This window comes from Tachyglossus aculeatus, chromosome 19, assembly GCF_015852505.1.
Source record: "Tachyglossus aculeatus isolate mTacAcu1 chromosome 19, mTacAcu1.pri, whole genome shotgun sequence".
Taxonomy (NCBI): Eukaryota; Metazoa; Chordata; class Mammalia; order Monotremata; family Tachyglossidae; genus Tachyglossus; species Tachyglossus aculeatus.
The window spans coordinates 22659514-22671064 of NC_052084.1; the positions used below are offsets into that span (position 1 = coordinate 22659514).

General features: G+C 45.7%; 1 pseudogene; it reads left to right on the forward strand.

Moving 5' to 3' along the window:
- Positions 1–9297: 9297 nt before the first annotated feature.
- LOC119940654 lies at positions 9298–10243 on the forward strand (annotated as a pseudogene).
- Positions 10244–11551: the final 1308 nt, after the last annotated feature.

The following is an 11551-nucleotide window of genomic DNA, read 5'->3' on the forward strand; positions in this document are numbered from 1 at the left end:
AAACTGTGAAATGGGGGGTAGTGGAGCAAAGGGGGCTAAATCGTTAAGATGGGGAGAACTATTCGAGAGCCTTGAAGCCAGCTGTAAGGAGATTTGGGTTTGGCTTCATATGAAGTGAAGGATTGTGTTGGAGATTTCATCTGTGAATTTAAGAATATAAAAAAATGCTCTTACTGGATCAGAACTGGGCCTAGCAAGTCCAGTATCCAGCTCCAAAATTGGCAACAGAATATCCCTAATAATTCTATCTACATCCTAGCCTGCCCCCCTTCCTCATTATTCCAGTGTGAACTTCATGTCCATGAATTCATCCAGATTTGCCTCTCAAATAGAGCATCTTGAGGGTTTTAGCTATACAGCCTGAACTAGAATCTGGAATGTATTCCCTGGAATCTCCATCTATTTTCCATTCCTGATGGGTCTGACTAGGACTATTGTCTGCAAAAGGCTTTGGAGAAACAGGGTTTGTAGTGGGTGGCCTGTAGGTGGGCATTTTGATTATTTGAGTGGAGTGAGATGACGAACTGCAGAAGCCAGTGGGGGAAAGGTAAGGGGTGGAAATAGGTAGGAAATGGACATGAATCTACTTTGCGAGGATAGAAGAGATTCTCAGTACTGAGTGAGTTTGGAGTCAACTGAAAATCAAGATTCTTTTGAAACTATACAATATGCAGATATGTTGACATACACATTGACACACGTGCCCATTTTAAAGTCAATTTCCATTAATCGCACCAATACCTTTTGAAAAGTGAATATCTGAACTCAGAGAAAGCTTGAAAATCTGAAAATAGCCAGGGTCTAGGAGTCAATCCGTCAGTCAATAGTATTTTTAAGTACTTACTGTTTGCAGAGCAGTGTACTAATTGTTTGGGAGAATACAATACAAAAACATTGGTAGATGTGATCCTTGCCTACAGGGAGTTTCCGGTCTACAGGGGCAGACAGATATTGGCTGTAAAGCATTCCAACACCTCGCCCCTTCCTACCTCACCTAGCATCTCTCCTTCTACAACCCAGGCTGCACACTTCATTCCTCTCATGCTAACCTTCTCACTGTGCCTCGATCTGGCCTGTCATGTTGCTGAACACTGGCCCACGTCCCGCCTCTGGACTGGAATGTCCTCCCTCCTCAAATCTGCCAGACAATTATGCTCCCCACCTTCAAAGCCTTACTGAAGGCACATCTCCTCCAAGAGGCCTTGCCAGACTAAGCCCCACTTTTCCTCAACTCCCACTCCATTCTGCATCGCCCTGACCTGCTCCCTTTGCTCTTTACCCCCTCCCTGCCTTACAGCAGTTATGTATATATCTGTAATTTCATTTATTTATATTGATGTTGGTTTATTTGTATTTATGGTTGTCTCCCCTGCCCTCTCTCCCCTCCCGTCAAGATTGTGAGCTCGGTTTGCTCAGAAATTGTACCTCTTTATTGTTGTATCGAAATTTCCCAAGTGCTTAGTACAGTGCTCTGCACACGGCAAGCTCTTAATAAATACAATTGAATGGATGAATATTAGAATAATGAGGGATGGGGGAAGTAGTAGAGTCGAGTCAACAGAACAAGGTTCTAAACTCAGCTGTACCATTCTCCCGCTGCATCATCACCTTGGGTAAGTCACTTACCCTTTCTGGACCTCTGTTTCTTTAACTGAAAGTTGGGGATTTGATATTTGGACTATGTCTAATTAAATTATCATTTCTCTACTAAAATGCATGGCACATAGTAAGCCCCTAATAAATACCATTTTTAAAAGCACTGAAGAGCCTGCTTTCTCCCAAGACTAAAAGATACATCTTTTTGGGCTCGCATGAAACACAAATAGAATACATCAATCAATTGTACATAACTGTAAAGCATTACCTAGTCTAATATACTACATTTTTGCATGATACAGCTGTCTTTTGGTGTCTTAATCATGGGATAATTAGATGCAGAGAAGTTTTTGATTTATGTCATTTTACAAAATTCAGCCAAAACATCTCAATCCAAAAAATCTCCATTCTCTTGGGCTGAGTAGAGTACTGGGGATTCGAGCTCCCTCAGCCCTGATCGAAACCCAAACTTTCAACTCTAAAGTGAAGGAAGAGGATGCGGATGGTGTCCGCAGTGACTCTCTGCATTTTTCTTGTCTGTTCAATAGATTCATTCAAAATAAGGAGACTAAAGACCCTGAGATGTTCCACACACTTTCTTGTTCTCCCTCTTGGACTGTGAGCCCCATATGAGGCAGAGACTGTTTACCTATGTGAGTGCTTAGTAAATAGCTTGGCACATAGTAAGCACTTAACAAATACCACTATTATTATGATTATTATTATTATTCCACTAATTTGAGATACTAAGTCAACATCATCTACCCTCACTTCCAAGCCTCGTTTCCAAATTTCTGAACAACTTTGATCCGTTTCTCACATTCCTTCTGTCTTTCTCCATCCCTACACTTATTTTCAGGGTCTTCAGTGTCCACATGGGTATGCACGATGACCTCTTGCTTCACCCCGCCTAACTCAATCACCAACTTGGATGCACTCTCAGTACTGTCATCACTAGATACCAAACAACTTCTAGCCTCACCAACGCTGAAGTCCTATTGTACACCCACAACCTCCTCAAATGTATTCTCTCCCACACAACACCTTCCTGAAAATCTATCCTCTTCCCCCACCAGGAATTTCAATCCCTCTTAAACCCTCCAGATTTCCAAAGTCAACTTGCCCCATTTGATCTTCATTCTCAATTTACCTTCTCTTAATGCACATAGCCATACTCTCAATTCTGCTCTCTCCACTGAACTCTATACCTTCATTCCCCTGTCTCTCAATCAGTTCCACCAACCAGAAGCCCTGGATCACCTCCACAGTAACCTCCTCTGCTCTTGCGTTACGACTGTGGAGCACTGCTGGAGGAAATCCACACATCAAGCCAACCTCATCAATAACAGATTTATCTCACCTGCGATAATTTTGCTCTGTCCTCTGCCAAGCAACAATACTCTCCACCCTTATTTATGCCTATGCCCAATGCAAGCTCCACCTGTTTTAGTCTTTTAACTCCCTCTCCAAATCCCTTGTTCCCTTTGCCTCCCCAATCCCTTGCCTCTAATGACCCTGCCACCTGCTTCTTTGATAAAATTGAAGCCACTGAGGTGATCTCTCCAAAATTTCCCTTTCACATCTCCAGTCCCACCCTCCTCCTGCCCTCTCTGCAGCTCTCCCATTCTTCCCAGCAGTACCATAAATTGTCTCCTGTCTCCTCTTAAAATCTACTGACTGCACCTATACCTCTGACCCCACACCATCACACCCTATTAAAACATTTAACTCTTTTCTTCCCTCCCTGACCACAGTCTTCACCTACTCACTCTCCAAAGCCTCTACATCGTCTCATCCATTTCTCACCTCCATTTCCTGCAATCTGGATTCCACCCCTCTGCCAGTCCATGGAAACTCTCCTCTCTAAGGTCACGACTGACATGCAACTTGCTACTTGCTGTTGCTGAGGATGATGTAATTTTATTGTACATATCTGTAATTTAATTAGTTATATTGTACCCTCCCTAGAACTTAGTACAGTGCTCTGCACACAGGAAGCGCTCAATAATTGTGATTGAATGAATGAATGAATCCAAGAAAAGATGTTAGTTTCATTATTAAGAGAATTTTCTCAGATCATGCTACCTGCCTGCAGTAGTGACTTTAAAATGAGGATTAAGATTGTGAGCCCTGTGTGGGACAGGGGATGTGTCCAACCTGATTACCTTGAATCTACCCCAGGTCGTATAACAGTGGACACTACATTAATCTCTACACTGGGATTTCAGCATTCATGTGGATGTCCCTGATGATCCTTCCACTGTCCATCTCCTCTCACCCTTTTACTCCAGTGACCACCTACTCCACCCCACTTCACACGCTCAACAATTTGGGCACACACACTCGATTTTATAATCTCGAGTTACTGTACAATCTGTACCCTCACCAGTTCGGAAATTCCTCTATCTGACCACAACCACGTCACCTTCTCTCTTTCCCATAACAACAACAACAACAACAACAATTATTATTATTATTATTATTGTGGTATTTGCTAAGTGTTTACTGTATGCCAGGCACTGTGCAAAGCACTGGGGTGAATACAAGCAAATAACGTCGGATAATATCCCTGTCCCAGGTGGGGCTCACAGTCTCAATTCCCATTTTACAGTTGAGGTAACTGAAGCAAAGAGAAGTGAAGTGACTTGCCCAAGGCCACAGAGCAGAAAAGTGGCAGAGCTAGGATTAGAACCCATGACCTTCTGACTCCCAGGCCCAGGATCTATCGATTATGCCATGCTGCTTCTACCCACGCCCTCCCCCTCCACAAATCTGTCCTTTCTCCCACAGAGACCTCCATTCTTTTGACGCCCCTACAGGATTCTACAGCCATCCTACCCAGTTTGGTCTCCACACCTAAACTACCTTCTCCTGATGCACAAAACAACACTCAACACTACCTTCTCCATTGAACTGAACTCTCATGCTCCCCTATCTCTCTGCCAGTCTCATATCACTAACTGGCAACCCTAGATCGCCTCCACAGTATGCTTCCTCCACTCCTGTGTGCAAGCTGCGGAGCGCTGTTGGAGGAAATCCAGACATCTCTCTTATCTTATCTACCTTAAATTCATTCTTACCTGCTTCAATTCATTCCTCTCCACCGCCTACAAACAATACTTCTGCTTCCTAATTCACTCCCATAGCCCCTACCCCCGGCCAGTTATTCCAGGCATATAACTACCTTCTCAAAACCTCCTGTTTTTGAGCCCTCACCATCTCTTTTTCCTAATGGCTTGGCCATATACTTCATCAACAAAATTGAAACTATCAGGCATGATCTCCCTAAATTCTTCACTGCTCTGCTCCAATCCCCCCCTCCTCCACCTTCTTATATTCTCCCCATATTCCCTGCAGTAACTCAGGATGAAATCTCTCCCCTCCTCTCTAAATCTGCCTCTTTCGCCTGTGCTTCTGGCCTCACACCTTCATACCTCTGTAAAGCACTCACCCTCTCCCTTCTTCTCTCCTTGATTGCCATCTTCAACTGTTCACTCTGAATGGCTTCTTCCCTACTGCTTTCAAACATGCTTATGTCTCCCCTATCTTAAAAAAAGCCTTTCTTGACCCCACAGCTCTCTCCAGTTCTCGCCTTACCTCCCCCCTACCATTTCTCTCCTGAGAGATTTGTTTACACCTGCTGTCTCCACTTTTCTATCCTCCATCTCTCTCCTAGGTCCCCTCCATTCTGGCTTCAGCCCCCTTCACTACACAGAAACAGCCCTCTCGCCCTTCCTCTCGCTACATTTGATGACCTCTATTCCATCCTAATCCTCCTAGACCTCTCAGCCACCTTTCACACTGTAGACCACCCTTTTCTCCTTGAAACTTTATCCAACCTTGGATTCACCAACACAGTCCTCTTTTGATTCTCCTCCTATCTCTCTTACTGCTCCTTCTCAGTTTCTCTTGCTGGCTCCTCCTCTGCCTCCTACCCTCTGACAGTAGGGGTCCCTCTAGGTCCAATTCTAAGTCCCCCTTCTTTTCTCCCTCTGCACCCACTCCTTTGGAGAACTCATTCACTCCCACGGCTTTAATTATCATCTCTATCCAGATGATTCCCAAATCTAGATCTCCAGCCCTGACTTCTTTCCTTCTCTGCCATCTCTCATTTCCTCGTGCCTTCAAGACATATCTACTTGGATGGTCTGCCAAAGCCTCAGATTCAACATATCCAAAACTGAACTCCTTATTTTCTCATCCAAACCCTGTTCTCCCCGTGCCTTTCTCATCACTGTAGGCAACACCACTATCCTCTCAATCTCACAAGCCCAGAACCTTGGGGTGGTCCTCCTACTTCCCAAGGGCTTAGTACAGTGCTCTGAACACAGTAAGCGCTCAATAAATACGATTGATTGATTGATTGATTGATTGACTCATCTGTCTCATTCCACCCACATATTCAATCTGACACCAAATCCTGTCTGTTCTAACCTCACAACACTGCTAAACTCTGCCCTTTCCTCTCCATCCAAACTGCTACTATGATGATCCAAACACTTGTCCTTTCCTGCCTTGACTATTGCAAACTGGTTCTCTAGTACCAGTTTACTCGTTCGGCCCTGATCTCATTGATCTTGCTGCCAACCCCATTCTCATGTTCTTTCCCAGCCTGAAACTCCCTCCTCCTCTCTCTACACCAGACCACCACTCTCTCCTCCTTAAAAGTATTGTTAAGGTCATATTTCTTGTAGGAGGGCTTCCCTGATTAAGCCCTCTCTTCCCAGACTGTCTCTCCCTTCTGTGTCATCTAAGCACTTGGATCTGTGACCTTTGGACATACTAATAATAGTAATGATGGTATTCGTTAAGCATTTGCTATGTGCCACGCACTGTACTAAGAGCTGGGGCGGATACAAGCAAATCGGGTTGGGCACAGTCCCTGTCCATTGTGGTGTTCACAGTCTCGACCCTCATTTTACAGATGAGATAACTGAGGCACAGAGAAGTGAAGTGACCTGCCCACACAGCAGAAAAGTGGAAGAGCCTGGATTAGAACCCATGACGTTCTGATTCCCAGTCCTGTGCTCTATCCACTATGCCTTGCTGCTTCCCATTTGATATTAAATATTCACCCCACCCCCCCAGCCCCACAGCACTTATATTCATATCTTAAAATTATGTTATAAGTAACTTATTTATTCATGTTAATTTCCATATACCCCTCTAGACTGTATACTCGTTATGAGCAGGGAATGTGACTGTTAATTCTACTCTACCAAGCTCTTAGTACAGTGCTCTCTCTGCAGAATATTGTTATTATTACTTAGGGCCGTCGAGTCGTTTCTGATTCATAGTGACTCCATGGATATACTTTCTCCAGAACGTCCCATCCTCTGCCATAATCCGCAACCTTTATAATGGTTCTTCCGTTATCGTTGTTATGGTAAATATTCACCCCACCCCCCAGCCCCACAGCACTTATATTCATATCTTCAAATTATGTTATAAATAACTCATTTTTTCATGTTAATAAAAGAAAAGGAAAAAGAAAAGGAAAATAAAAAGTAAGCTCAGTCTGGGAAGGCCTTCTGGAGGAGATGAGCTCTCAGTAGGGCTTTGAAGGGAGAGAGTTAGCTTGGTGGATGTGAGGAGGAAGGGCATTCCAGGTCTGGGGGATGACGTGGGTTGGGGGTCGATGGCAGGACAGGCTAGAACGAGGTAGAGTGAGAAGATTAGCGGCAGAGGAGCGGTGGGTGCGGGCTGGGCTGTAGATGGAGAGAAGGGAGGTGAGGTAGTAGAGGGCGAGGTGATGTAGAGCCTTGAAGCCGAGAGTGAGGAGTTTTTGCCTGATGCGTAGGTTGACTGGTAGCTACTGGAGATTTTTGAGGAGGGGAGTAACATGCCCAGAGCGGTTCTGCACAAAGATGATCCGGGCAGCAGTGTGAGGTATAGACTGAAGTGGGGAGAGACAGCAGTCTGGGAGATCAGAGAGGAGGCTGATGCAGTAATCCAGTCGAGATAGGATGAGAGATTGTACCAGCAAAGTAGCAGTTAGGATGGAGAGGAAAGGGCGGATCTTGGCGATGTTGCGGAGGTGAGACCCGCAGGTTTTGGTGACGGATTGGATGTGAGGGGCGAACGAGAAAGCAGAGTCGAGGATGACACCAAAGTTGCGGGCTTGTGAGACAGGAAGGATGGTAGTGCCATCTACAGTGACGGGAAAGTCTGGGAGAGGGCAGGGTTTGGGAGAGAAGATGAGGAGTTCAGTCTTGGACATACTGAGCTTTGGATGGCGGGCAGACATCCAGATGGAGATGTCCTGAAGGTAGGAGGAGACACGAGCCTGAAGGGAGGGAGAGAGAGCAGGGGCAGAGATGTAGGTTGGGGAGTCATCAGCGTAGATATGATAGCTGAAGCCATGGAAGCGAATGAGTTCACCGCGGGAGTGAGTGTAGATAGAGAACAGAAGGGGCCCAAGACCTGACCCTTGAGGAAATCCTACAGTAAGGGGATGGGAGGGGGAGGAGGAGCCCGCAAAGGAGACTGAGAATGAATGGCAGGAGAGATAAGAGGAGAACCAGTAGAGGACGGAGTCTGTGAAGCCAAGCTTGGATAGCGTGTTGACAAGAAGTGGGTGGTCCACAGTTTCGACGGCAGCTGAGAGGTCGAGGAGGATTAGGATAGAGTAGGAGCCATTGGAGTTGGCAAGAAGGAGGTCACTGGTGACCATTGAGAGGACAGTTTCGGTGGAATGGAATGGAATGGAAGCCAGATGGGAGCCAGATTGGAGGGGGTCGAGGAGAGAGTTGGCGTTGAGAAATTTGAGGCAGCGGGTGTAGACGACTCGTTCAAGGAGTTTGGGAAGGAATCGTAAGAGGGAGATAGGGCGATAAGTACTGAAGGGGAAGTGGGGTCAAGAGAGGGTTTTTTAGGAGGGGGAGACGTGCACATGTTTGAAGGCAGAGGGGAAGGAACTAGTGGAGAGTGAGCAGTTGAAGATGGAAGTTAAGGAAGGGAGGAGGGAAGGGGCGAGAAATTTCATAAGATAATAATGATGGTATTTGTTAAGCGCTTACTATGTGCAAAGCATTGTTTTAAGTGCTGGGGAGATTACAAGGTGATCAGGTTGTCCCACAGGGATTTATCCCCAGGCCCTTTACCTGCTAGGTTATAATTTATTTTATTTTCCATCTATCCCCACCTTGCTTGTAGGATCTTTAAGGGCAGGAAACATGACACTGACTCCACTGTAGTCTCAAATACACTTAGCACAGAGTTTTACATACAATAAAGGCTCATTAAATGCCACTGATGACCACAAAATGATTTTAAGGGATGACTGGACAGGAAGGACTGAGGTGGATGAAAGGGGAGCCAGAAGAAGGAGAAGGAAACCCCACAGCATTTAGGAGAATCTCCTTGTTCAAGAATAAGAGTCAAGAAATCAGTGGTATTCATTGAGTGCATACTTCAGGAGAACACTGTTCAAAGCACTTGAGAGAATACAACAGAAATATCAGACCTATTCCCTGCCCATGATGAGCTTAAAGCCTAGAGGCAGGAGACAGACAGTATCATTAGTAAATAAGTGATTTATAATTATTTAAATATATGTAGATAAGGAGATGATTCTTATTCTAGTCCCAACCATGAACTCATTGTCACACTCACTCATTTTCTTCAAGGGGAATAGAAATCTCAGATCTTACTACATCAATCTTTCCACAACAACCCATTTCTTTCTCTTACCAGAAAAGAATGCCCGTGTTGAGGAACGACAGTCTCAGAGAAGGTTTCATCCTAATGGGCTTCTCTGATCAGCCACTGCTGGAAGTGATTCTATTTGTGGTTTTCTTGACCTCCTATCTCCTGACCCTGATGGCCAACACCATTATCATTGTGGTGACACATCTGGACCCCAGGCTCCACAGCCCCCTGTACTTCTTCCTTTCACATCGCTCCTTCTTGGACCTCTGCTTTGCCACCAGCATCATCCCGCAACTATTATGGAACCTGTGGGGGCCATCTAAGGCCATCACTGTTGTGGGTTGTGCCATCCAGCTCTATGTCTCCCTGGCCCTGGGCTCAGCTGAGTGCGTCCTCCTCACTATCATGGCTTTTGACCGCTACACTGCTGTCTGTCGGCCCCTCCACTACAGGTACATCATGTACCCACTGTTATGCCGTGTTCTGGCAGCTGTAGCATGGATTAGTGGTCTGGGCAACAGTGTGATTCAGAGTACCATCACTCTCCAGATTCCCCGCTGTGGGCACCAGCACCTTGCTCACTTTACCTGTGAAGTGCCTGCTTTGATCAAGCTGGCATGTGTGGACACAAAAGCCAATGAGATCCAGCTCTTCATGGCCACTTTGGTCCTGCTCCTTCTGCCCATGAGCCTGATCATGCTATCCTATGGGTTCATTGTCCAGGCTGTGCTGAGAATAAAGTCATCCCAGGTCTGGTGGAAAGCCCTGGGCACTTGTGGATCCCACTTGCTGGTGGTGACTCTCTTCTTCGGCATGACCTGTCATCTACATCCAGCCCAAGAGCCCTTTCTCCAAGACTTCAGGCAAGTTTCTGACCCTCTTTTACACGGTGGTTACAACCACACTCAACCCACTCATATACACCCTGAGAAACAAGGACATGCTGGGGGCAGTGAGGAGGCTGTTGTGGAAAGACTGCCGTTCAACGGAAATTTGAAATCAGGAATCAAATACTTGTGGTGTTTGGTCATGGACTGAAGCATGGGGATCATTCCCCCCCCCGCCCCCCAATCAGAATTAAGCACTGGCAAAAATCAAACTGGACTCTGGACTGTAAGCTCCTTGTGGGCAGAGATCATTATATTCTCCCAACTGCTTAGTACAGTTCTCTGCAAACCATTAGAACTGAAAAAAATATTATTTATTGATTGATTGTCCCTTCAAGGGGTCAAAAACTCAGTAAGTCTTATTCTTTCTATCCAAATTTACACCAGCATAATCCATATACAGTCTTTCCTTCTGTAACATGGGGGTTGTGTTCTTGAAGAATCTCATCTTGGGAAAATCTCATAATAGCAGGCAAGTCACTTTACTTCTCTATGCGCCGGCTCCCCCCATCTGTAAAATGGGGATGAAGACGGTGAGCACAAGCCCAGCCCGCACCCTCCGCTCCTCCGCCGCTAATCTCCTCACCGTGCCTCGTTCTCACCTGTCCCGCCATCGACCACCGGCCCATGTCCTCCCCCGGGCCCGGAATGCGCTCCCTCTGCCCATCCGCCAAGCTAGCTCTCTTCCTCCCTTCAAGGCCCTACTGAGAGCTCACCTCCTCCAGGAGGCCTTCCCAGACTGAGCCCCTTCCTTCCTCTCCCCCTCGTCCCGCTCTCCATCCCCCCATCTTACCTCCTTCCCTTCCCCACAGCACCTGTATATATGTATATATGTTTGTACATATTTATTACTCTATTTATTTTACTTGTACATATCTATTCTATTTATTTTATTTTGTTAGTATGTTTGGTTTTGTTCTCTGTCTCCCCCTTTTAGACTGTGAGCCCACTGTTGGGCAGGGACTGTCTCTATATGTTGCCAATTTGTACTTCCCAAGCGCTTAGTACAGTGCTGTGCACACAGTAAGCGCTCAATAAATACGATTGATGATGATGATGATGATTCAATGGGAATGAATGGGTTAGAGCTTCCAGGATTTGGAGATATTACCGTGAATGGAATTTTTAAATACAAGTCGCCTTATTCTTCAGACCACCAATAATAGAATGCTTTGCACGCAAGCAATTCATTGTCATTTTACTGCATTAAATACTGTAAAGTTCATATACACAAAGTACTTTACAGTACAGTACAGTAAGGCTGAGTTGAAGGCTGGAAAGTGTAATAGCAACGTGTCTACTAAATGAAGCACAGATTCTGGGATTCAGGAAGACTTGGATTCTAATCCCAGCTCTGACACTTGTCTGCTGTTTGACCCTGGGTAAGGCACTTAACTTCTCTGTACTTCAGTTACCTC